Here is a 26,260-nt window from a genome sequence, read left to right as displayed (position 1 = left end):
AACCGGTTTGAGAAATACAGATCAAAAGGATGATTTTCAAATATTTATTATGATAACCTGAACAAGCAGCAGGCTATAATTCATACAGCAGAATGAAATCTTTGTTAAATCATCACATCATAAAGAAAATTGCTTTTTTAATTTAATATTTCTCTTTCAGCTGTTTCTATAGAGACATGCTAATTTGGGAGCTTAATTTATTATCTGGAAGAACATTATGCCTGATACAAGTTTTCTCCAAATTACTTTCAAGTGAAACCAAAGGCTCACGTAAGCGAAGCATGTGAGCGAAAGCGCAAATTGCCTCCTTCGTTATGGCATAATGGGAAATCATGTAATGGCACATCATTCCTTCAGCAGCAAAGGAGTGGATAACGATGCTCTTTGCGGCTAGTTTGGTCAGTGAAATGCTGTAAACTCAGCAGTGGAAACCAGCAGGCTTTTTGCTAGTGAGGTAGTGTGGTAGTGTGGCAAAGAAACGTTTCTTCTTTGGGATGATGGTAGTCCTATTTAACAGTTGATGCAGCATGTGGTGAAAATTGATAAGAACAACTAATTGCTTTGCTACAAACCTGCCTCTGGAACCTCATTAGTTTTCAAAAATTAGATGAAAACCTTTGGTATGCATTTTCTCTATAATTTACCCAGGACAAGGTCCTGAAGCAGTAAGATGAATAAGAAACATCTGCATTGCCAACAGGGATGAGTGTCCCTTCCCATCCCTGGTTGCACTGGGATGCTGCATGGCCACATGCCAGCCCTGTTCCTCCCTGGCTGGACAAGGGCTAGGACAAAGCCCAAAGGCTTTGGAGGTGTTCAGCTCCTTAGGTGCACCCTGACCCTCTTAGTCTTAGGTCCATGCTCCTCAGCTACAGCACAGCTCTTGGTGTGAGCACCAGAAGCTCCCACTGGTTTTCCCAGGTAACCAGTTAGTCCTGCAAGGCTGTGAGGGGTGGGATTAGCCACTGATGAGGGATGCTAAATGGACAGGCTGTAGACCCCAGGAGCACCTACTTTCCAAAAGCTGCCTGGTAAAAGACCAAAACTAGCATGATGGCTTTGTGGAGTTGCTTCTGTGACCTCAACCTATTAGACCTTTTTCAGAAATATTTTATCGACACCATTGCAAAGAGAGGACAGTCCATGGTTGATCAACCTGGTAGATGATTATCTTTAATTTGAGTGACCTGGCTTATAGCACATTATTTTGTTCTGTGAATCTGTCTACATTAGAAGTGATCGTATATTACCAAATGATACATATTTCATTGTCTGTGAATGAAGGTTTGATAGTTCAGTTCAAATAGAGATGTCGCTCGATTAAGAAACTGCCAGCCAATTGCCATCTTTGTTGAATCACAGCAATAAGCAATTTATGTACTTTGTACATATGTGCTATGTACATAAGTTTTCTTTATGTACTTTAAAAGCCGTTTATGCAGAGCATAAACTATGTAACAAACTCTACATTAAAAAAATTAGAAACGGATTCTTTGGTGGTCTAGTGCAGTAAATAATCTCTGAAAGACTAGCAATGCTAACAAAAAAAAATAATTCACTTCTTGCCTCTATAGTGTACATAACAAGTAAGTAAAACATGTAGGTATGAGAAAATACTGTTAGTTCCTTGATGCCATGTGGGTATTTAGAATTTTTTCTTACGTGGTAAGGGAAAGCTAGCATGTTGGGAAATGCCATGGAGATGCTACTGCAACCGGAGAAATTATTCTAACTTCCAACCACCTGCAGCTGTACAGAGATTCACTGGGTGTTCAGGTTTCTGCATTTCCAGCGGTGCCAGGTGAGCAGGGCAGCATGGAGCCCTTTCAGGCAGTGTGTTGCAATCTTCACACCTCTGTGCTGCACGGGGGTTTCCTCTGGCACTGAACATAGCCCTGCCCTGGTGTGAAGGATGTTACTGGGACTGTGCTATCTGTCTCAACATTGCTGGCTGACCACAAACCAACACAGAGACCCTGTAGAGAACTTGTCTACATCTTGCTTCAGTGAACCACATATGTTTACCCAAACACCACTGCATTTGTTCGACCATGAAAACCACACATCTCCTGTTTTGTACCTTCACCCCAGCAAGTACGCCCAGTCCCCAGAGGATGAAAAATTCTCTGAAAAGACAGTATGGGTGCTTGCACCACTGCTGAGTGAGGGGTGAGGCTATGCAAAACAGCTCTTGGAAGGAGCAGAGACTTTTGGGTGAACAGCTCTCGAACATTTATAAAAGAACTGTGACAACCAGCACCGCGTGGAATTCCCCACCTGACGTGAAGTCGATCCGGGCTGACGGGACCCCCAGCTCCGTGCAGTGGTAGTTATTGCACCTTTCTTTACTTTATTTTTCCTCTCTTTCTCTCCATTTCCTGCCTCTATGCGAGTACCATTAAGCTTCTTTTCTTTACGGCATTTGACCTCGTTTGTGTCTTAATCTCACTCTGGGAATCACGAAGAATCTCCCCAGACCTGACCATTCCAGGCCTGGACACCTGGTAAAACCCCCGACACTTCCTCAGACCAAGGAAATCTTGTCTCCTCAGTCTTTTGTGCTTCGTACCTGATTCTGGATCCACCTGGGAGTCCAGCCCTACAGGAGGTCTGGCATTATATTGGACAATGTCAAATGCTTTTAATATATTTTTTAAATTTCCTGGGTTTTTTTCTTGTCTTTTACGCTTCGGGCATGCACCCTGGTTTTATATGGGAGGTGCTGCTCTTTTGCTAATTGCAGATATTTCTACAGCATGAAGGTATAAAGATGAACTTGGAGATCATTATCTCATTACTTTACCACAACCAGTCATTACTTGCTGTTTGCAATTGATTTCCCTTTATACTAAAACATTTTGTTTAATTTCACAGCGATTGATCCTCAGCCTACTGAAGGCTTAAAACTCTTTTTTTCTCAAGGATGTTCACGTTCCCAGCCTGTGAGCCTGGACGATAGCACTCTTACTCTCCCTCTGTGCTGTCCCCTAAAGACACCACCTTCTGGCACGGAGATAAAAAGCCCACCCCAAACCTGAATAAAAATAATTTTTGCCCAGCATGCCTGGGAAGGTAACTGTGTCTGTCCTACACAATCTCAGCTACAGCATTTGCTGTTGCTGCATCCCCACATTTGTGTCTTCCCTGGGGTGATGCTGACCTCCCCTCCTGCCCTCAGTGCTCACCACTGGCCAGCCTGATGGGATTGCTTGTTTATCTATTTGTTTGTTGCTATATTTTATAGCTATGGCTTATCTGTTGAATTGCTTTGAATATTTTTTTAATGTATACTTGGGAATTTGTCGAACTATTGATATTAGTTTCATCAGCCCACAAATACAAGCATCCAGTGTAGTTGCCTAAATCACATATAGGACACTGGCACACTATAAGAGGGAAAGATTTTGAAAACATCACAATAAAAGGATTATGTGCGTTCGATGTGTGGCTTTCAGCAGGGAGAAAGCAGTGTTGGTGGTCTGTTCCTTAAAGATAAGCTTGGGGCAGTAAATTTATTGCTAATGGTTTTATTTTCATTTTCTGGCACGGTTCTTGGATGCTATTAATTTAAAGAATTATGTTATTTTCATAAGATAGATCTACAAAAAAGAAAATATTTCTTTGCTCCTTCTGGCTCAGAGGTGGAACTATGTCTGTGGGCTGGGAAAATACTGTTTATTTGAACCCTGGAGAAAAGTGGTCTCCCTACCACTATCCTGGGTGTTAGGAAGGCAAGATTTTGACAATTTTCTGAGAGGGAAGCTGAGAATTTGTCATTGTTCGAAGGGCTGTAACTGAGTCCCATGTCAGAGCTTCATCACCAATGGAGCTGCTGCTGATTGGTACCAAAAAGGTGTTGAGAAAGTGTAGCAAATGCTCAGAAGAACTATTCAGCTTAAGTTACTGAATATAAACATCTTGGCATTTTCACCTCTTTTGAATAATTTGATATGATTTGATACTGGCATATGTAACTGCAAAACTGAGGACTTATCAATGAATTATAATGAGTAGCTGTGATTTGTACCAAATAGCTGTTCTATTTCTGAGTAACCTGTGGCAAGTTACTTGAACTGATTGCATGGGATAATTTGAATTAGATGTTCAGGTATTTTTATTTGCCCGTTTCTCTAAGGATTGTCAGGTTCTTACGGTAGCACCAAGTGATACTATTTTTATGATGCTTCTTTGTGGTGACATGAAACGGGAGGTCATTATGGAGAAGCTAAGGTCAAAAGCACCTTTCTGGGGCTGAAAATTTTGTGGCTTACCTTGAGGCTTTTCTAGATTTTACCTGCTGTATCATTTTCTCCAGTCAAAGTGCTGGTCTAGTAGATGCTTTTGCAAACTTGCAGTAGTGTACAGCAGTTCTGCAAATCTAGCTCGTGCCCCGCCTTTGGCTGCTCGGAGAAGATGTTGCAATACATAGTGAGATGCTGAGTTTAAGCAGTGAGCCCAGCACCGAAGAGAATTCTGTTCCAGGGCAGAATCAGGAAAATGATGAGTCTACTGTGGATGACAGTCATGTTTGGAGCATTAGGAATGCCTCAGTGGGTCAGATCAAAGGTCCAGCAGCATGCTGGTCATTACCACAAAGGTGTTAAGTCTCCTTGCCTAAAGATGTGATCAGCAGCTCTGAAAAAATGAGTGAATTTCTGTCGATTTGCATATGCATAAAGTTATGTTTGCTTGTTTGGCTTTTGAGGTGTGTTGTTTCTAATACACTTCACAAAATCCACTTATACGTAATACCACCCTAGCTTCTGGCCTTATCAGGAGAAAAAGGAAAATGCAGTGTTCCCCAGAATTTGTGCATCGCTCTTTCACGAAGCGGGAAGATTGCAAGGTGATAAAAGCATCTTCAAAGGGAACGGCAGATCTTAGCAATGAGCACTTCTCATGTGCCTCCAAGCCATGCATCCAGCCTTTCTTATCAAGAGTGTAGCTACTGTGTGTATGCGTGCGTTAGCTGTAGAGCAAATGTACTTGCGGTACTTCCCAGTGTGGCGCAGACCTAATTGAACAGCTGAGCTCAGGAGGAGTGCAATTGATTTTCTGTAGTCTGCAGATACAGGGAAGTGGTTGGAGAAGCCATGCAACCCTTGCCTGAGGAAGAATTGCTCAATCTATATTAGACTAAGATGAAAAAACATCAGTTAACCAGCATCAAATACAAGTTCAGCATACAGATTTTGTAATCGCCGTGTATTGAGTATTTTTTATGATCTCCACAAATGTATGTAGAAAAAGACTAAAGTTGTGATGATTTTCCAATGATAGTATATAGACTCTAGTGAGGTTGTCATTGAAATGAATTTTTTTTTTTTTTTTTCAGTGTAAGCAGGACAGGTCCCGTACAACAATGAAGTCACTGGATCAAACGCTTCACCCTGCAGGGTTACGTGGCAGTTTACAAACAGGGTTTCTTGTTCTTGCAGATGCAATAAGTCATGGTAGAGGCTTAACAAGTCTATGGTTTTGTCTGATAAGGTAGTTATTGATGAGTGCGGGAAAGGAAGAAGTGAATGAGCGAGTAGAGGGTGAAAGGGACTGAAAGAAACAGGGTAATAAAAGTAATATATCTACATGAGAAAAGGAAGCATGACAGGATGACTGGCCAAATGATGGGAAGCACAGAAATTAAAGTGGAGAAAGAAGATGCAGGAAGAACCACATGACAGAGTCAGGAACATTTTAGGGAAAGAAGAGGAGGATTTGAAAAAAAACTCAACCTGGTGTGTAAGGCACATGGTGCAAAGCGAGATCTTGAGTGGTCTGGATGTAGGAGGTGGAGAAGCAGTGGTGGAGCAGTGGATGTGGTTAATGGTGAGGTCCTTGGTGCCCCATGGAGAAGACCACCACCATGGTGGGAAGATCCTGCTGTCCCATGTTACTCTAACTGCTTCTTGCTAAAGCCATCAGTGCTTTCAAAAGCCTGCTGTTGGGGTTTGTTTTCCACACAACCAAACAACCTTCCTGCTTTCCTTCAGACTCTCCAAATGGTCCACAGGTTTAAGTGCAGTACCAATAGCTGGGCATAGTAACTGCTGCTGGGATTTCCTCTCCCAGAGTGTGTGCATCCACCTCCTGTGCAGAGCTCCAGTAGGTTCAGAGACCCTTGATGAATCCCAGTTCACGCAGTGAGTGATTTTTGTTCACCGAAGCTTGAATTAGCTTCTTCATGACATTGCTATTGCCATCTTCAGTACTTCATAGACCCATTAACAGACACTAAAAATACAGCTATTTATGCTTCTTTTTCCGCTAGAATTTCTACTATATTTCTAGATCAAGTATAATTTTGTCATTACCGATTGATTGTATTTAAGTAGTATTGAGGAGAACATGGGGCTTGGGCTCTTGTAGATGAGTTTCCAACACGGAGCCTATGAACTATGTAATTTTTCTGCCATGACAAACCATTTAAAGCTGCTGTTTGTTATTAGAATGGACTAAAAATAATCACTGCTGATAAAGTTTTGGCATCCCTTTAACTGATCTTAAAATCACACTTTGATTTTTTTTTTTTTCTTTTTGCATCATAAAAATTATCTTTTCTTTGAAAGTGACTGCTGATGTGCATTCACTGCTGAATGCATTTTGAGAAAGATGCAGTTATTAAAAGCGGGGAAAGTAAGTGCAACAAGCTTGATGGACGCTTTCCTATACAAAGCCAGCTTCTGCAGGAAAGGATGGCAGATCTTGGAAAAAACCAACTTTTCATTTATTTTACTGAAATACCAGTTTTGCAAACAAAGTATTGCTTTGCAGAAAGGCAGTATTCAATGTCACTTACTGTTTAAGGACTGACTATAAATTAGCCATTTTGGGAGACTTTTGTTCTGTGTTTTGGTTGACTGGGATGAATGTAAACTGCAAGTGGCTGGGGAGGATTTTCTGTGACCATGGCCACACTGGTAATTCTGCATAAATCAGTGTGATTGTGGTGAGCAGCATCCCTGAAGCTGTTTTCATGTGCAGCTGTTTGCTTTGCAGCTCTGCTACCCTTTGCTGAATGTAGTCTGGTATATTAATATTCTAGCTATTAAACCATTAAAGTCTACCAGTGAGTTAATTACATTAGAGGTTACTTTAAAAACCTGCCAGTGATCCTCTCCTGAGGGCTTCCCTGGGGAGCTGCATTCAAAGGCACTGTTTCTCAGCATCCCCTCTCAGAAGAGAGTTCCTCGACTAAACTGAGAGCAAAGAGAATTGAATGTTTTCAGCACTTCTTTAAATTGATGTCTCTGAGAGTAGCTCTCATGCCATGTACTTGAAAAAAAGACAGAGATGCTGGAGATGAAATCTGAATAACCAATTCTAGCTGATGTCCAGGGTTTGACTTTCTGGAGTCCTTAGGCACACATTCCCATGTCACTGGCAGCGGTGAGCACTGTGGCAGCATGGCAGCAGTGCTATACTCCTGAATTTACAGACTCAAAGGGAAAGAAGACTAACCAGGAGGCAGGATTCAACCTGTTTCTTACTTTGTATGTCTCTGCAGCCGAGCTCCATCCCCTCTGCCTGCTCCTGGCAAAGCGCATGGGCATGTGCACAGGTTGCCGGGGGAAGCGTGTTGCGCAGATGCTCTTTGCAAGGGCTGTGTTAGAAGCCTGGGTAGCAGTAGGGCTGGGGGGGTTGAAATAGCTTCTGACTCTGGGTCTTTCCAAACCCCAGTCTGGATTGAACTACAAAAATAAAATTAAAAACATAATCCTTTTGGGGTTTTTTTGAGGATTTTTTTCTCCCAGAGAACGTAGTGAGTGTGTAGTGAAGCTCCTCTGGCTGTTCTTGCTGACTAGAAAAGCTTCTGCGCTGTGAGGGTGAGCACGGGCACAGCTGCCCGGAGAGGCTGTGGGGTTCTCCTGCTCTGCAGACACCCCAACCCGCCTGGACGCGGCTCTGTGCAGCCTGCTCTGGGGGACCCTGCTCTAGCAGGGGGTGGGACGGGGTGGGCTCCAGAGGGCCCTTCCAGCCCCCACCATGCTGTGATTCTGTGACCACCCAGTTTAATTCCAGACAATTAATAAACCCCATCATTTCTTGTATAAGCCATGGTTAGCCCACGCATGTCACAAATACCAGCATTGCTGAGATTAAGAGTTTAAGGAGATTTGAAAAGGATTAAATAGTTCTATGGGTAATAAGAATATTCAGTTATTGATTAAGCAGGGTGAATTTACCGAAGGAACCCAAAATGCTTTTGTCTCAGAGTAGAACCATACCCCTGAAGGCTGAAATTAGGAAGATTTTTACTGTGATCTATCAAATGTTTGTCCACGGTGAGGTTTTGCTATACAGAACCAGCAAAGGTGGGATGCGGGGAGCAACTCGCCAACTAGGTACAGGGTGTGGGTGAGTTGCGTAAACACTGAAATAAATGCGCAGTTGTCTGAGTACCTTGGAGAACCGGGTCATTCCAGGCAGAAATATTTTGCAATCAGGAATGTGTTTATTACTTGTCCTGCTCCTACAGGATAAGGAGATTTGGATATGGTTGGTTTGATCAGTGCTGCATTGTGCTGCATAAGAGATTCCTTTATAGGACTAGGGAAATTATCTCTGGAAAGCCTGATACCAAAACTCAGTCGCATCCAGTCATCAGAAAACCTGAGCGAAGCATCTGTACAGAGGTTGAAAAGGACTCTTATATAGATACAATAGTCCATGAAGTGCTAACTAAAAAAAAAGAGAACATGCATCAAATATCACGATGTATTTAAATTAGCGGGCAAGTCTTTTTACCTAATTGATTAATTATGAAGTGGCAGGCTGCATTGGGTAAATTAATTATGGAGAAGGAAAGACAGAAGAAAGTGAAATACTGTCGCTGTTGTAGCAGTATTAATTGTTCTCCATCTGTCTGTGGAAATTAAAGTGAAATGGGAGAGACCAGATCTCCTGGAACAAGAAAAGAGATCTCAAAAGGTTGGTTCTTAATATCAGAAATAATCATTAAAATTTTGAAGGTTTCCTGAAATTCAGAAAACATGCTACTGCTAATAAGGAATAAAAAGCAAGAGCTGAAGCAAGTCAAAATGGTAAAGCCATAATTCTGTAAGATTTCAGTAGATGAGGGAAATTTTCCCAGACAGGGGACAGTGTTAGCCCAGCTCTGCATGGTCATTAACCCTCGAGCTCCTGCCAGGAGGGGTCTGGAGAGTGCGCGGAGTGATGCTGAGCTCTGCAGAGCTCACCGCCCCCCCCCCACCAGCTAGCCTCCCCTGGGCTCCCGTGCTGGCAAGCAGGTGTTTTTTCCCTTGGATCTGCAAAAGATATTATTCAAAATGGGAGGAAAACTTAAAACTGAGAGCTGGCTTAGACACCAATAGAATACGTATTCATGCTTAATCAAAAAAGAAAAGTACAAAAGTCTTTTTTATCTTACTAAGGGACAGAGTTCAGCAGCTTACTGAGATAAATCAGTGTTAGCTTTGTTAACTTTTTCGCTGTTGACCAAAATGTAAAAACAAAAAAAAGATGTTCATTGGCTGTGTAACATCTTAACCAGACAGCCTCATTAACAGAGATTATCCTATTTCTTCCTAATTGCTTCCATTCATTTAAACAACATGTCTTTAGAGACAAAAAATTTCTTTAATCAGAGAACTGAAGGGCAAAGCCCTGACTGTAATGAAACTGCATTTAATCTTCTCTTTTATTGTGATGGCCTTATGACTAGGTGGAGTTTGGGGTGTGGATACAGCTTGTGGTAAAAAGTACATGACAACTTGTTCACAAATTTTTTGGTTCACATGCTACAAGAATAGGCTTTTTTAAAAATGTAAAGCAGCTCAGCATGGTGTTCAGCAGCCGTGCTTCCTCTGCGAGTGGAGAGCACTGCCCCCACTGGAGGTGATTTGGGGGTGCTTCTGCTTTTATACTGTCCCAAGGGCTAAATTTGTAAATGGGGTTTCTAAGTTGGAATTTACAAATGTGTACCTCATTTACAATTTTTTTGCTTACAGCTCATAGGGAGCTGAAGGCAGTCTTTACTTATCCTTGGGAATGCAGTTATCCTATGGGAATCCAAGGGTTTGGTTGATGCTGGCCTCCTCGTTGCCTTTTCAGTTCCTGCCCTGATTTTCCGTGGCTGTTGAGAGCCACTAGTGAGCCATGCTCGTCACCTTGACAAATCCACGGTGCAAGATAAACCTGATTATGGAGATTTACATAAACAGATCTGTAGAGGCTTTTCATTCTCCCAGATTTTTGATATCACTCCTCGACATCATGCCTTGTTGGTGGTGTTAGTATTTAAGCACTATGTCAGAGGAGAACGGCCCTGGGAAGTTTCCCTGGGACTAAAGGGTGCCTGAAGACATGGGTGTGGGACAAAGAGCTTTTCTCTCCTACTAGATTAAAGGAGAAAAATCAAAATTTTAAAATAAGTTTATGGATTTTTTCTGGCTAATCATTACATCTATATACCTAGCAGAGAGCTGCTTAGCAAATAGTCTTAAAGCTGTATACCAGGTTTCCATTTTGTTGATGTGTTCACACACATCATGTATAGTCTTTCCTAAGTAGCACAGCAAAGGTACCTAAACAGCTTCCAAAAAGATTTGGGGTTTCTATTCAAGAAAAAACTCTTTACCTGGGATATATTTACTAATCCCATAATCCTGTGACAAAAACATTGATGCTATGAGTAAAAAATGGCAATTGCTCTATATGATGGAGAAAGTTAGAGAAAACATGGAACAATAAAATAATTTAAAATCAAAACAGCCAGGAGGCAAGAAAGATGCAGTTGTGTTCCCCAGCCGTGTTAGTTTACAAACTGGTCATTACCCTCTGGCCCACTATTCCACAGTGAACACTAGAATATGAAAATCAGAAAATTATTTTTCCTAAGGTATGAAAAGAGATGCAAGGCATTTAATCCTTCTGAAGTGAGCGAAGGATAAGACTACGTTCCCCAGCAAGTGCAGCTCAGCTGTATTGCAGTGACAGCAATTGTGCAGAGCTATTTTGTCCATAGAGTCCCTCTATTACATATAAAATAGAAACCTGAAGCCCTCTAGGGCAAGATCTAGTACTCTGCCCCTTCACCTGGGTGCTTCAATGGGGTACTTTGACCTAAAATGCTGCATTCAGGAAAGGAAATATCAGTTATGCAAGCTAATACATATGTGTTGCTATTTAAAAGGAAATAAAATTTCTGCATAATAATACTCAGTCTCCGGAAGAATATCAGAGGAGATTATGGCTCAGCTTGCTATACTTTATTCTTCCAGTTTCTGAAGTTACACAGAAGGGAATGATTGAAAGACAGGAGAGTTAAATCCCTCTAGGACTCGCAAGACACCAGCCCTGATGGTTGTAGTTTTAATTCTCTTTTGGACAGAGATGCAGCATGAAAAAGATGCATGTTGGTTAAAGACAAGGAGTTATGACACCAACAGATGTGCGGTATAACTCATAGTGGTCAGTTTGGTCAAATTGCTACGGAATTCTCATATAAACAACAGAAGGCAGGCAATTTACTTATAATTTCAATCAGAGCAAAAGTTCCCTTAAAATCAGAATTCTTCTGAACATTGGAAATGCATTTGATTTCTAAACAGTGCTGCTGTGTTTAATATGTTCACACTAACTGGTTTTCTTGGGGTATGTGTGTACACATGCAAGTTTGGTGGCCTTTTCTAATAGGGTTGTGCTCAAGATTACAACAAATAGCACACTTCAAAAGTGGCTGAAAAGCCGAGCCTGCAATTTTTCTCTGCAGTGGCTGAACAGGAGTTTTTCATTTCATACATCATTTACAACTTGCTGCAGTGATTCTACAAAGTCAGTACACATCCTCCAGACTAAGCAAAGAGAAGAAGTAAATAGAGTTGTTGTTTTTTTGTTTGGCTAGTTGTTTTTTTTAAGATATCTGTTGTCATCATTATGCATGTTTGGCACCAATTATATTTTACTATGCCTCACCAAGTTGCCCAGAGCACTGTGTGGCACTTGGAGATAGAATCCAGCTCATTAAATGTCTAAAGTCAGTCTTGTAATTGCACCTTTTCCCATTGCATGTATATGTACCTGCCAGCCTGCCGTGAACCGGGGAGAATGGCAGGTCTATCCGTCCAAAGTCACTTGTCCCCTATCTCACACATGCACAGCAAACCTGCTTCTTTCTCATGTGCCTTCACCATGTTTTGGCTTGACTGTCTTCTCCCTTTCCTTGTGTAGGATACTGCGAGGTACTAGTGTCATTGATGATTTTATAGGTTTTATTTTACTGACTTTGGTGGCAGCGAGAAAACTGGAGAGGATTCCTGGGTTTACCTGTGATGAAGTTTTCTTTGAAAACTGTTCATCCTTCTAAAAACCCAACTTGAGATTTTTTTAGCAGCTGTGTGTCTTTGTAAGGAGCTTTCAGCAAACTACGTCTTAAAGCACCTAAAACAGGCACTATATTTTCCTTCCATAATTTGCATGTTGCAGCAACAGAGCTTAAAGGTTATCTACTTTTGCGGATCTGGTTTAGGTGATTCCAATAATTATGAAGGTACAATGTTTGACAATCCATTTTAACCTTTGATCCGCAAAATGAGGCTGGATTTTTTAGAAGAAGAGTGCTCTCAAGATTTTTCTCTTGACAGTGGCATGAGAATCTATAGAATTGTTTAGGTTCAAAGAGACCTTTAAGATCAAGTCCAGCTGAGAAGGAAGCAGTGTCCATCTCTTCGTGTCTCAGAATTGCTCTTGCACAATGGAGACTGAAGGAAAAAGGATACAGTATACAGTTTCAATAATTTTAAAATCTAAAGTATTCCCATCCTGTTTGCTGTTGCAGCCCTGTGCTCCCCTTTTTCACCCAGCTTGTGGCTGTTTTTTTGCCTGCTCCTGGGAACTGCCTTTAGTTTCCGCTTTCTTAATACTGGGAAGATCAGAGTCTGTCCTCAAATGAAATGGCACTATTATTATTATTATTATTATTATCATCATCATCATCATCATCATCATCATCATCTCTGACTCCAACACATCTAGATACCATTACTGTCAAATTATACAGATTTTAATAAGTTGGCCAGTTTTCAGCATTCCTTTTATCAGATTTAGTTGAACTTTAACTTCAGTCGTTTAAGATTTGATTATTACTTTCAGGGCATGTTAAAGTGGGTAGTAATTATATCTGTGTAGTACAATATAGGAATCTTGATGGATTTTTAAGACAGTTTCCCAGTTTCCCCACTTTAATTAAAGAATTACTCTAAAACTATCTAAGAGGCTATTATCTTTGAGTGGTGATTTAGTATTTTGACCCTTCTTCATGCGAGCAATAAATTATTTGGAAGGCAAACATTTGCAGGTAAGCAAGGAAGTGAAGCAGGTTGAATCGTTGCTCAGAAATGGAGCAGAAATTAAAAGAATTGTGAACTGATTGCAGTGAAATTGTCTGCTTGATTGCCTTTCTTCTGTGTGGCTGAGAATTGCAATAAAACCGGGAATACAGCAAAGATTAATGGCTTTGCAATGTTAGCTTTCTCGTAAAAGTGGATGAGTCTTTGGACAGATAGACTCATTCATGTTTTCACCTGAGGAGAACTTTACTGAAAGGTTATCTACAGAAGAGATAAAAATTAATAAAGCTGTAACATAGCCAATGCTGTAAGCCTACTAAAACAAAGGGCAAGTCTGGTCTGAGTCCAGCTGTGGCTGCGGCTCATGTAGAGATACCAAAACTGCTGCCAGCTGTGCTGGTTTAGCTTGATGCTTGGGAGGCTGGGGTCTTGCTCTACATTATCTTGAACCCACCCTTGCAGACTGATACAGATTTGCTACCAGCAGACTTCCACTACCTCCATCCAGGAATGTGCTGGGGTCCCCTTTTTTTACTGGACACGTAGAAAACTACCAGGATCTGGCAGCGTCTGCCTTGTGGGACTGTGTCCTGGCCTTATCTTAACTGGACAGCTAGGGATGGTGACACACGCCACATCAGTTAGTGGTATGTGGCCATGTTATTTTCCCAGTTTTCTGTCCTCATGTCATTGTTCAAGTGTAATCTGAAGCTTAAATGATTTGCAGAAGGACGAAAGTAAAACTGGTTATTAATCAGTAAGGAAAGCCATGCCTGGAGTTTGGTAAAATAAGGTGCAGGGTCTTGGACATCTCACCAAAAATTTGGGTGGGATTTGGAACAACTCAGGGTACAGAGTGAATAAATCAAAAGATTGCAGTATCTCAGTGTTTCCATGGTCTTTCAGCCTTGATGACACTTAATAGACTGCATTAAAACTAGGATGATGATGATGGTGTTGTAGACTGCGTTATTTATTCACAGGCTGGCAAACCCAGACTTATTTATTCAGTTCATAGGCCGTTAATTCATGATCATTCCAAGAATATAACTGGATTTAACACTGAAGTGAATTTTGCAGCCTGTGTAAGAAAATACATTCATTGCTATAGTTAAATGGAAGGTTTCCTATTGAACAAATACATTTCTGTTGTTAATGAAATGTTATATGCAGAATTTTAAGAATAGATACACACTGATTTTAATACTAGGATAAAACTTTTAAAATAATAAATTTTCAAAAGAATCCTATACTTCTAACATCAAATCAGAATATAGAAGTATTAAAACACCAAAATTTGTGATAATATTTGTTAAGTGTTAAAACCTGAGTAGTTTTGAAATAGACTTTACTCATACATGTTGGCCTGTGAGATCCAGAAGGTATGTGAGTAGCAGACAGTCCATTAGCTACAAAAAATGTGTCTTGGGTTTTTAAATATACATTTTTTTTTATTTAGGAAAACAAAACAAAAAAGTCTGCATGTTCTGATCTGTATCCTTTTTTTTGTATGTCAGGGATAAATGGATCCATGGATCCCTCAAAATTGGGAGAACTTGTCCAATGATGTTATTTTTCCTCATTTGAAAAAGCTAATCTGAAGAAAATTCAATTAATAGAAAAGTTTTTCAAAGCTCTCTTAATTTTTATTTTTTTTATGTGTGTGCTTGGGAGGCGGTATAACATGATGCATTTCATTCATCTTCCATCTGCATTAGAAATGCAGCTGTTAGTGTTTAGACCCACTGGATTTTAACAGACCTTAAGAATTGGGGAGAACACTGAATGAAGGATGACTAGAATGCTAGTAGGTTAAATCATCTTTACATTTCTTTGCCTTGAAAAGGAGGGCCTGCTTTTCATTTCCTAGTGTTCTGTTCTACTTTTTACGTACACCTTGTAGTAGAGACCTTGCTTTGCCTTTAGGCTTGACCACTGTAGTTCCCAGAACATTCTGAAAACCAGTAACGATTTTAGGCTTTTTAGCTTCACTTGTTCTGAAAATCACTACATAATATTTGTGGTTTAGGGGAAACTATGAAATGGACATACGGCCCTCCTGCTGGGACGAATGACATGCTAAGAATACTTCAGGAAATTAAATGGAATATTTATTTCTGGTTTTAATCTATACAAATTTATCATGATGTTATCTTTGGGAAACTGGTGTTTTGTTAGCCTAAGTGATAAGACAGACAAGAGGAAAAAAATTTTTTTTTGTTTTGTATTGAATACCTTCACTGTGTTTCCTAACCGCTCTCTCCAGAGTTCTGTGTTTAATCCCTTTTGCAATTTTTTCTTAAACATATGAACTGTGCTGATTGCTGTATTTTGAAGCTTTCTACACCACAGAGAACTCTGTGTCCATCTGAATTTCTAGCAAATAAGAGACCAATATTATCATTAAAGTAGGTGATAAACAGACTAAGAACCATGACTCATTATCAATTTTTCATGGATAACTCAACTATCTCATCACTGGAAAAGTCCAAATAGCTTTTGTCTGTATCACATCTCAAAAAGCAGAATGAAGCCATGAGTTTCTTGTACCAATGACAGCATTTGCTATTAACCATACTGAAAATTAGTGGCCCTCAAAATTTTAGGGTTAGCTTCCATAAGGTCATAGAACTGGTTCAGGGGGAAATCTTAATCAGTGGGTCATTATGGCCTGGAAAACAACATGATACAGAACTTGCTAATGTGACTGAATGGCTACTCGCTAGTGTGTTTAAATTGGCATTTCTGAGCAAAAAGAATCAGAAGAAAGAGATCAGGCAGCTTTTCCGGTAGTGTTTATTTGCAGTAAGTGTGCATTGGTACCAGCATGAAAAAAAGATGTGCTTTCATGCAAAGTTTCAGAAACGCTGAAGAAAAGATACTTCATTGGGCACTTATCACCTGTCCATCCAGGGGCTGTTTGAGAGATAATTTACATGTCCTGTTCTCTGCATTGATTTGTTAGGAGGAAAGTTATAATCATGAAGAACCCACAGTTCCTGTTCACTGAAAAAAGAATCAAGTAAAATCTTGACTGCTTAAGTGAGTAACAGCTTTTCTTAATATCTGAAACAATGAAGAATACAGGTTTTTGAACTGTTTTACTGTTTTAAATTAATAACTTCACATCTGCTTAAAAAGATAACACTGTCCTGAATAAAGCACGACTTTCTAGCTTTGTATAATGACTTTTTCAGATGATATTACAGAGAGCCATAGAATAGGAGATGAACCTTAATTAATACTCTTTCAATTACAATATATTTCACTGCCATATTCTTCTAATATTCATGAACTAGTGAGGAGCTGGTTATAAATCTAATGACTAGGAAACTAAAGGAATATGAGAGTGCAACTCCATCTCCTCCCAGAGAAGACAACTATTTAATTCCTACCTTCCATGCATTATTCAAATCTTTGCTTTTAAAAGTATAGACAGCGATCCAAATCCTGCCATCGCTGATATACAGAAAATACATAACTATTAACATTTCATTGGAAGTTCATTTCGGTTTTGTTCAAGTTGCTTGATGGGAAATGTAGTCTTGTGCGGATTATTTTCTGGGGCAATACACAGCTGCTTTTGGCCATTTCTTTTTGCAGATGTTGTAATGACTATGTGTTATAGCAGCTTTAGTGATGGTGAGTTTTAAGCTCTTTGAGAACCAGAACTTAGGTTGCTAATATTGCGGTTGGCAGGAGACCTGGTGGTACCAGGCTGTGCTGCTGTTTGTTGTGAGATAATGCTCTTGCTTGTTTAAATTGAAAAAAAGAAGTCATAAAAGAGATGGAATTAGTTTTTACCCAGCATGTTGGAAGGGGTCAGTGCCCCATATTCTTCCTTTTGAGGTGGAGTTCTGATACTTCAGCTTTTAGCTCTGTGTGTGTGTGTGTAACCTGTTGACCTCCACTCACAACGCTTTACCCGCCGCCTCTGACCCTGCTCTGACTAGCTTGCAGCTGATTATGGTGGAACCCAAAACAGGCCATGCTTGACCCTGAACTAAGAGATAGATTGCTGGATTTGAGAGAGTCAGAGAAAGCTTTGCTCTAGACTGTGTACAGGATGAAATAAAAATAAAATAATCTTTTCTCAGAAAATTGCTACAGTGACTTAGCAAGACATAAATTTGATTGTTACTGTTTATTTTTTTTTTTCCTACCCAAGGCTAATGGCATTGAGTTGATGTAGCTGGCTTCATATAGTGCCTATTCAGGATACTGACCTCAGACCATGCTGGCTAACCTTTGAAGGCCACTGCTGTTGGCTGGTCCTTGCCACCATCACTGCCAGCCCCCAAGAAGTGCAGTCCTTCTTCTGGGATAACTCACAGGATAATAGCCATTTCCCTGGAAAGGCTTCTCATGCATAAGCATATTATCAGGTTCACACATTTGAGATAAAAATCACGTTTAATAAAAGCTGGCAAGGCAAACAACAGTATGTACAGTTGTTTTAATTAGCAGCTTTCCTTTGCTATTGCATTTGAAATATAAGATAGGAGAGTGCAGTCATAAAACAGAATGACTTTTGAAAATGATTATTTGAAAAATATTTTTTAACAATAAATAAATCAAAAATCATGTCCACAGCTCCTGCAGTTTAAAAATAACAGCTGACAAAGGAAATAAATCTTGATAGTAACATATAAGTGTGAAAGAAACCACTTTTCAGTTGACTACTCCAAAAGTCATTAACTAGCAATGTGCTGACAACATAGGAAAAATAACCTCACAGAGACTTTTAGTAGTTTTCCTAGTGAGTTTCAGGTAATGTCAAAGTCAGTTTAGGAATTTAATGCAACAATTATATCCTTAATTATTTCATATTACATTATCTGGGTGTTTTTTGTTGACTAGTTCACAAAATTTAAAACTCACCATTCATCCCAAACATTAAGTGCCAATTACTTTCATAATGAAAATTGATCCTACTTGTAATTTAAGATCAAACCAATTACCATGCTCCTGAGGTTAACAGGATTTTTGATATTATTAAATAGACACTATATTCTAAATTCTTTCCTCACTTCCAAGTTTACTTGAATAGCCTATTCTTTGAACAACTACACGCAGAAAACTACTTTCTCAGCAAAGATCGCCTGACCCTGTGATTAAATCAGGACCATCGACCATTGCCTGGACTGGCAAGCAGCAGTCAATACCTGCTCCAAGTAGACAGTGATGCACTTTGATGGAGCTGAAGTGATGCAACAAAGTGGAAGCTGATTCATTATCTGGATAGATAGATAACCTTTTAGTTGGTGCATTTTATCTATGTCTATTTATGAGGTGGACAACGAATAGTAAAAACCACAGCTATTTATTTGTAGTGTTTTGGGACAGCTCCATAATGACTGGAGCATGAGTGAGTGATGCTGCATCATCTCAAGATGATACAAACAAGATGAGAAATTCCCTTCCTGCTGGCCACTCTTTAATAACATTAGCTGTGCATTCCCTAGAATAAATCATATTTTTTTTATCAAGAAGGGAATATTTTTCAGCAAAGGAAACACTGAATTCCTCAAATAATTTTTATGTAATGGTGGTGGTGTTTTTTTTTTTTTAATAAAAGTGTCTCTAACCCTTTTCAGGAATTATGTGCACTTGTACTTGAGCATTTGGGGGCTCAGACCTTCAACATCCAGCATGTTGCATCTTTCATAAGTCAGCAGTGATGGGGTCTGAGTCAAATTCTTCTATCATTTATTACTTTTTCAAGTGTTCCTGTTATTAAAGGACACAATCATTAATTCTGGCTCGCTTTTACTACTTCCAAAGAAAGAAAACATTAAATTTGATAAGATGATAAGATTTAAGTCCAAGATGTGACTGGACAATAATAGATGATCTTATCTAGGCTCCCTTTCCCATGAAAGGCTAGACCAGATGATCTTTTGAGGTCCCTTCCAACCCAGGCATGCAAGCTTTAAAAAGAAGGAAAAAATATGTTTGGACATAGGAAATAATACCTAAACCATCTTATTCTTCTGTGATCAAGTCCACTTTCTTTGCTGTTTAACCTCAAGGGAAGGGTTTCCAGGAGAGACTTCTCAAACACCAGGGAAACCAGGATTTGTCAGATTTATCTCATTTTGGGTTCTTGGTACTTGTCTGACAGGTGACAGCATGCAGATGCTGCTGCTGCACTCCCAGGTGGGAGGGACACAACAGGATCTCTGCAGACCCCTTGAATTCCAAGTGCATTTCCCCGTCAGTTTGGAATAACCAGATTCCCTGATACTTAATTTCTTATTTTATTTTTTTAAAAAAGCTTATTTGTCCAGCTTAAGGGGATGAGCCAAAACACAGCTTTCCCAGAGGAATGAGTCAAAATATCTCCCCACTGTGTGCCTATTTGAATTAATCTACCATCATGACTTGTACTTCAATAAGCATATCACAGAATCACAGACTGGTTTGGGTTGGAAGGGACCTTAAAGCCCACCCAGTCCCACCCCGTGCCCCGGGCAGGGCCCCCTCCCCCCAGCCCAGGCTGCTCCCAGCCCCATCCAGCCTGGCCTTGAGCACTGCCAGGGATGGGGCACCCACAGCTGCTCTGGGCAGCCTGGGCCAGCGCCTCGCCACCCTCACGGGGAACAATTTCTGCCTCACAGCTCATCTACATCTCCCCTCTCTCAGCTTAAAGCCATTCCCCTTTATCCTATCACTACATGCCCCTGTAAGAAGCTCCTTCTCCAGTTTTCTTGTTGTTCCTTTTGGGTGCTGGGAGCTGCTCTAAGGTCTCCCCAGAGCCTTCTCCTCCCTAGGCTGAACAGCCCCAACTTTCCCAGCCTGTCCTCATTTGTTTAGGATTTATAATTATTGTTATAAATATGGTTAAGATGATTATGCTGGGCAATATAAATCAGTTAACAATAAAGAAAGTTGATTGCTTAATTAAATATAATACTGTAAGGAGTTTTCTATTATTATTTTTTAAATATAATTGAATATATATGTTTACAGTGATGCTATTTCTTTTATTTAAAGAGAAAAAAGGGTTATAAAATGTTATGGTTATTTCAGCTGTCTTCCCCTGGGGAAAAAAAAAAAAAAAAGTGATTTGACTCTTCATGTCAAGGTTCACTAACGTGGAGGCAATCTTTGAGCTATTATTGAAGATATGATAATTTCATTGCTATAAAGCTAACTGTTTAACTGTTATAATGCCCTGTCCCCAGAAAATTGTAAATCAAACCTTTGAAATTCACTGTCTCCCTGTGACACAGATACCAGTGTTTTGTAATTGCAGTACAAATTGCTTTCCAAGGAGATCGTGTTAAGCTCTTGATTTCTTCCGTGACATTCCTGGAGAGGTGAAGTTCTTTATACTTATCATTAAAACTCAGCGATCTATACAAATCACTTCCCAGTGTGGCACTCACCCTGTTACTCCAAGACAGATAACTGGTGCATCCTGGATGAGCTTCAGCTTGCGTCTGGGTGACAGATAAGAAATTCCGTTGGACAAGTTTCTGCTGTGATAGACAGAAGTAATATCTCTGGCAGCAGGAGTACTCTACCCCTTCAGCCTCTATAAAGTTAACACTTTTGGAGGAAACAGTTTTTATGCAAAAGGAGATTCACAAGAATGTCTTGGGAAATCCTCCACCACGTGCTCCCATATGGAGTTAATGTCTCAGGTGCAGGCAGAAACCCGCTGCAGATGAGCTGACATTTAAACCTTGACCCAGAAACATAGATATGACCTGGAGTTGTTTTGCTGAACTTTTAGGGAGCGAAGCTGATTTAATTCAAAATCAGAGCTTTCATAGGGAAAGTTCTGTATTGGTAAAATTGTCCACCTGTATTTGGCAGAGAAAAGAGGGGAGGGTAGCTCCGGTAACTCCCTGGGTAAAGCTGCTCTTCAGCATCACTCATCTGGAAAGTTAAGACTGAAAATTGTTCTGATTGGCCCAGACTTATTTTGTTTTCATGTCTTCTTTGAGATATGGCGGTGGAAAACAGTGAAATCAAGACAATAACCAATATGGGAAAATGTAATCCACCTCTACTCTCACTGGGTGCTTTTTTGTCTTTTTATACCCGGAGTTGCACTCTGACTCCAGTGGACCCAAAGCAAGCCAAGAAGTTTGAGCTGCCTAGCGTGTCCCTTCCTGGGGCCCTGCTTGCTGTGTGTGTTCACCTGAAGGCAGAGGACACTTTTGGTTCTTGGGGTAATTTTGAGGATTGGTGGCACTTTCCCATGGTACATAGATAATTCTCAGGCGTTCAGTAAGCATTGGTATTTTCACCTGGAAAAGAAGCTAGGTGTGATAAAAATGAGATGTTGAGCTCTTTTGCTCTTACACACTGGCCAATATGTTGACGTCTTAATGTGGAGGCAGTGCAGGTAGGGAATATAACTTTAGGACTGAAGGGTCAAAACTTTAAAAATTAATTCAAGACCTTATAACTAATGAAAGTACTAATCCAGCACATCATTGCTGCATTTGAGTTTAAAGGAATTTGAGACATCGTGTTCTCATGGGGAAGCACATCCCCCAGTGAGGATAAACATTTAGGAGCTGGAAAAATAACCTGTGGGTTTTCAGCTTTTTGAGTCACATTGGGATGTCTGTAGTATCTCTTTCAGGTAGGGAAATTATTTCTAGTTTTGTCTTCCAAAAAGAATTTTGTACCCATATCATCAGAGGAGGCTTTAGAAAAATAGAAAGGAGCAAGAAGCCAAGCTCTCCTGACTCAGAGCTCAGTTTTTAGGGCTACGCAAAGGGAAGGTCCCTGTGCACCAGGGATGCAGGCAGAACAGTTCAGAAAAATACTTTGTATTTGCATTGCAGCTCATAGGTACCTAAGAAAGCTGTTGCATAGCCATGATGTTTCCTCATATGATCAAATCTTAGATAAAACTTAGATATTCAAGAAGGTAGCTACTGTGGGTTTTTTTCTCTTTTTATATAGTGTAGTTTTTTTTTAACTTCTGGCACTTAATCTTTTATGTTGTCAGGACTATGGTTGTTCTTACATAATGAGGTAGAGCAAAATGGCAGAAACTGTCTCTGCTAATAATAATAATGATATTTGTTCTATCCCTCTGTGTGTGTAGAATGACTGCAAAATTAAATGCAGTGTAGGCAGGAAGCAAAACTGGCTTTGCATTTGATCTACTTATAAAATAACATGCTCTTCCCTTTTAGAAAACACAAGCTAATCTGCCATAGGTAAAATGTTTTGTTTTTCCTTTTTCTAGGACAGGCAAAACAGTGGACTTGAATACAGACACTGCTTGGGAATGAGTCTGTGGTCAACATGCCAGTGCTGATGACAAATGCTGTTATTCAAAAACAGCTTTGCACTGCAGTTTGCAGGAGTTGGAATTCAGTACTTAGATGACGCTCCAGATCATTTTGATATCAGGGAACAAATTTGGGTCAGTACTGTCTGATTTACTGCTGAAATACTTTGCTGCATTGTAGAGTACCTAAAGTTTCTTTCATAAGGGTACAACAACCAATTGAAAAATGTTATTATAAGATAGGCACTTTACACCCCCCTATTAAGAGATAAATTCCTGTCAGATGCTTTTCACACTCAGAAATGCTTTCAATACTCAGGAGCTTTGAAAAAGATCAACAGGTATCATGGGAAGGGTGAAATTAGGGAATGGTGACACAAGACATGCCATCAGCATTGTGAGACCCCCCTGCATCGCTGTGTCCAGCTCTGGGCCCCCCAACATAAGGAGGACATGGACCTGTTGGAGCGAGCCCAGAGGAGGCCATGGAGATGGTCAGGGGGCTGGAGCCCCTCTGCTATGGAGCCGGGCTGGGAGAGCTGGGGCTGCTCAGCCTGGGGAGGAGAAGGCTCCGGGGAGACCTTAGAGCAGCTCCCAGCACCTACAGGGGCCGGCAAGAAGCTGGAGAGGGGCTTTGTACGTGGGCACGTGGTGACAGGCCAAGGGGGAATGGCCTTAAGCTGAGAGAGGGGAGATGCAGATGAGCTGTGAGGCAGAAATTGTTCCCCGTGAGGGCGGCGAGGCGCTGGCCCAGGCTGCCCAGAGCAGCTGTGGGTGCCCCATCCCTGGCAGTGCTCAAGGCCAGGCTGGATGGGGCTGGGAGCAGCCTGGGCTGGGGGGAGGGGGCCCTGCCCAGGGCAGGGGGTGGGACTGGGTGGACTTCAAGGTCCCTTCCACACCAAACCATTCTATAACTGTGCCCAGATGTGCAGGCTGCCAATGCTCCTCAACAGGCAGGGACAGAGACCCAGGGACAGGGAGTCTGGGTGAAAAACCTTAAATAAATTAAAGTTAGATCTAGTAAGAGATTAAGGAAAGAGAGACAGAGTGCTCGCTGATTTACCATCTATATGCTTTACTGCAGCTTTGGTGGTACCTGGAGTTTGTAGGGCAAGGTAAGATATGTATCTCCAAAGTCATATAAAGAAGAGTAGAAAAATATAAAGAGTGTAATTTACTCGTTCAAAGTTCAGAAACCGATGGGCACCAATCAGTAGGGGCGCAGGCAGAAAGCCCCCTCTGCCTCCTGCCTGGGGAGCAGCATGGAGCAGGTGGGTGTGAGTTCACTAAGACTCACTCCTCGCACCCCGGGGGGAGCTAAGAACCAGCTTTTTACCATAACTCAAAAAGAAGGACAAAGAACAAACCATATAAATAATGAGTCCCAGTCTCTTGTTTCCCTTCTTGCACCTTCTGAAATACTTTTCCTATCTTTCCCAGCTCACCTTCTAACATTATTTTTCTGATGGAAGGAGGAAAAGGAAACTGAGAGGTGTCTTGTTGGGAGCAGACAACTTGCATGAAGAGCATGGGAAATCCAACACTTCCCTCCCTGGCTCCCCTAAACGAAGAGAAGAGAAGGGAAGGGAAGGGAAGGGAAGGGAAGGGAAGGGAAGGGAAGGGAAGGGAAGGGAAGGGAAGGGAAGGGAAGGGAAGGGAAGGGAAGGGAAGGGAAGGGAAGGGAAGGGAAGGGAAGGGAAGGGAAGGGAAGGGAAGGGAAGGGAAGGGAAGGGAAGGAAGGGAAGGGAAGGGAAGGGAAGGGAAGGGAAGGGAAGGGCCATGCATTTTCTGAAATGACAGTCCTAAGTACTGTCTCACAAGAGATATGAAATAACAGTTTGATGTGTATTGTCTAAGGAGGGGAGGTTCTGTGACACAGTATTTTAACTGCCCCTGCTTTGCTCATCTCCCACGAGCTGTGGTGTTTGACTGGGGCTGTGGCAAGCAGCAAACTCTAGACACTATGGTTTAGCACATAAACAAGTACAGTATCATTTCCTATGTAAATAAAATTATAGTAATGAATTACTCATATTCTAGGCTAAAGTATGAATTCAAAAGATATGAAAGTATATAATGCATCTTTCTGAAGACGTTTTAGAATATTTATGAAAACAATTCATAAAATTAAATCCCATTAGCTCTAGATTAGCACTTGACATTTGTCAGACTAATAACTTTTCTTTGCTAGAGGGGACACCCTGACTTTCAATAATGCTTAATGGGTTTTCTTCCTGATATCTTTTTGGCAGTGTTATTTTTATTCTTACTTATACAAATGACACTGATCTGACAGGATTGCATTTTTATCTGGGATGCAATCTTTAATCTGCCCTTTTCTGCCAGCTATATACATGCACATGTACAGTTGGCATTTCCAGCTAAACTACTTGTGTATTTTGTGTGCTCAACAGTCAGCTTAAACATGACAATTCACACCCATTAATAATAGCTAAATCATATATTTTTATGTCAATGCTGACAAAGTTCTTTATATGGTTACCTGTGTGTTTGGAAGGGAAGATTGCCTTGGTGTGATTAATATATCACAAATATTTATGAACCGTATCCACTGGGCTGTCATACTCTATACCAGAGACAATTTTTATAGACATTTTTTAAGATACATATCTTACTTCCATGGGTAAACAAAATGCAGGAAGTAGTAACAGCTACATCAAACAGGTATTTTTTCTCACTTGATTTAAATGTTGTAATAGAGCAAGCTTCAGCCTTGCAGATAGAAAAAACTTCGATGTTTGTGAGTGTCAGATCAATACAGTATCTTTAAAATTACACTAAGTTGTCTTAGCTGGAAATGAGAATCTGAGAAGAGTATCTTTACCACAGCCTGGTATACACCTATATTTCCACCCTGCAGGTTCCTGATTGCACGGTACCAATGATTAGAAAGCATCAGCTAATAAGAATGTCCTTACTAGATACTTAAATTTGTTATCTTAATTACTGTAGAGTTTTTCCCTTGCTATAACCTACTCCTTTACCCTCAGTCTCCTACCTAGTCACCTAGGCTGAATCTACAGACAGGAAGCACTCCCATCGTACATGACATGCATATTTTCATAACTTGTCAATAGAAAGTGGAATTACATTATTTACCTTGCCTTTCGGGTCTTTCTGCTTGGTCATTGAAGAAATGCTCATTTTCACCTGGGAGCATATTGTTTACATGAGTGATTGCACTGACTTTGGACACAAAGGTAAAAAAATGCATGAGTTCTCACAAAAGGGCTGGAAACTGTAAGTGGACTAGCAGTAGGCAAAATCTCGCACTCAAGGCAGTAAAAAGTGTGCCTCTGTGTACATGCTCCAGCATCAGCACTTTCTCCTCTGGCTTAAAACCAGCTCTAAAATGCAGACCTGAACACTTTCCCAGGGAGAGCAGTGTCTGCCCAATGCCTTGGCTGGGTTTCCCTCCAGGTTACAGGGAAGGCAGTAAGGTTTGAAGTTTCTGATCTACCAAACGTTGAAGCTGGATTTATTTTGGCATCTAACCATAGTAGGTATGCACTGAATGTTGAATTTGTAACACATAAATAAATAGTAAACTAACCTGGCATAAATTACCTTTAAAATAATGCACTTCACTGTGAACGTGGTTTGCAGAAACTTTCTCATAGATCTTCAAAACCATCTGAACTTTGAACTTCTGTGGCCTTAAAGGATTTTA

General features: G+C 40.6%; 1 long non-coding RNA gene across 1 annotated transcript; it reads left to right on the top strand.

Moving 5' to 3' along the window:
* Positions 1-1,214: 1,214 nt before the first annotated feature.
* LOC129785405 (uncharacterized) lies at positions 1,215-22,699 on the top strand. Its single transcript, XR_008749466.1, has 3 exons — positions 1,215-2,326; positions 16,273-16,349; positions 22,525-22,699. It is a non-coding gene; the product is annotated as an uncharacterized LOC129785405 (long non-coding RNA).
* Positions 22,700-26,260: the final 3,561 nt, after the last annotated feature.

The sequence above is a fragment of the Falco peregrinus genome, chromosome 1 (genome assembly GCF_023634155.1).
Source record: "Falco peregrinus isolate bFalPer1 chromosome 1, bFalPer1.pri, whole genome shotgun sequence".
In the NCBI taxonomy this organism is placed as follows: domain Eukaryota; kingdom Metazoa; phylum Chordata; class Aves; order Falconiformes; family Falconidae; genus Falco; species Falco peregrinus.
This window is presented reverse-complemented; position numbering and strand designations above follow the sequence as displayed.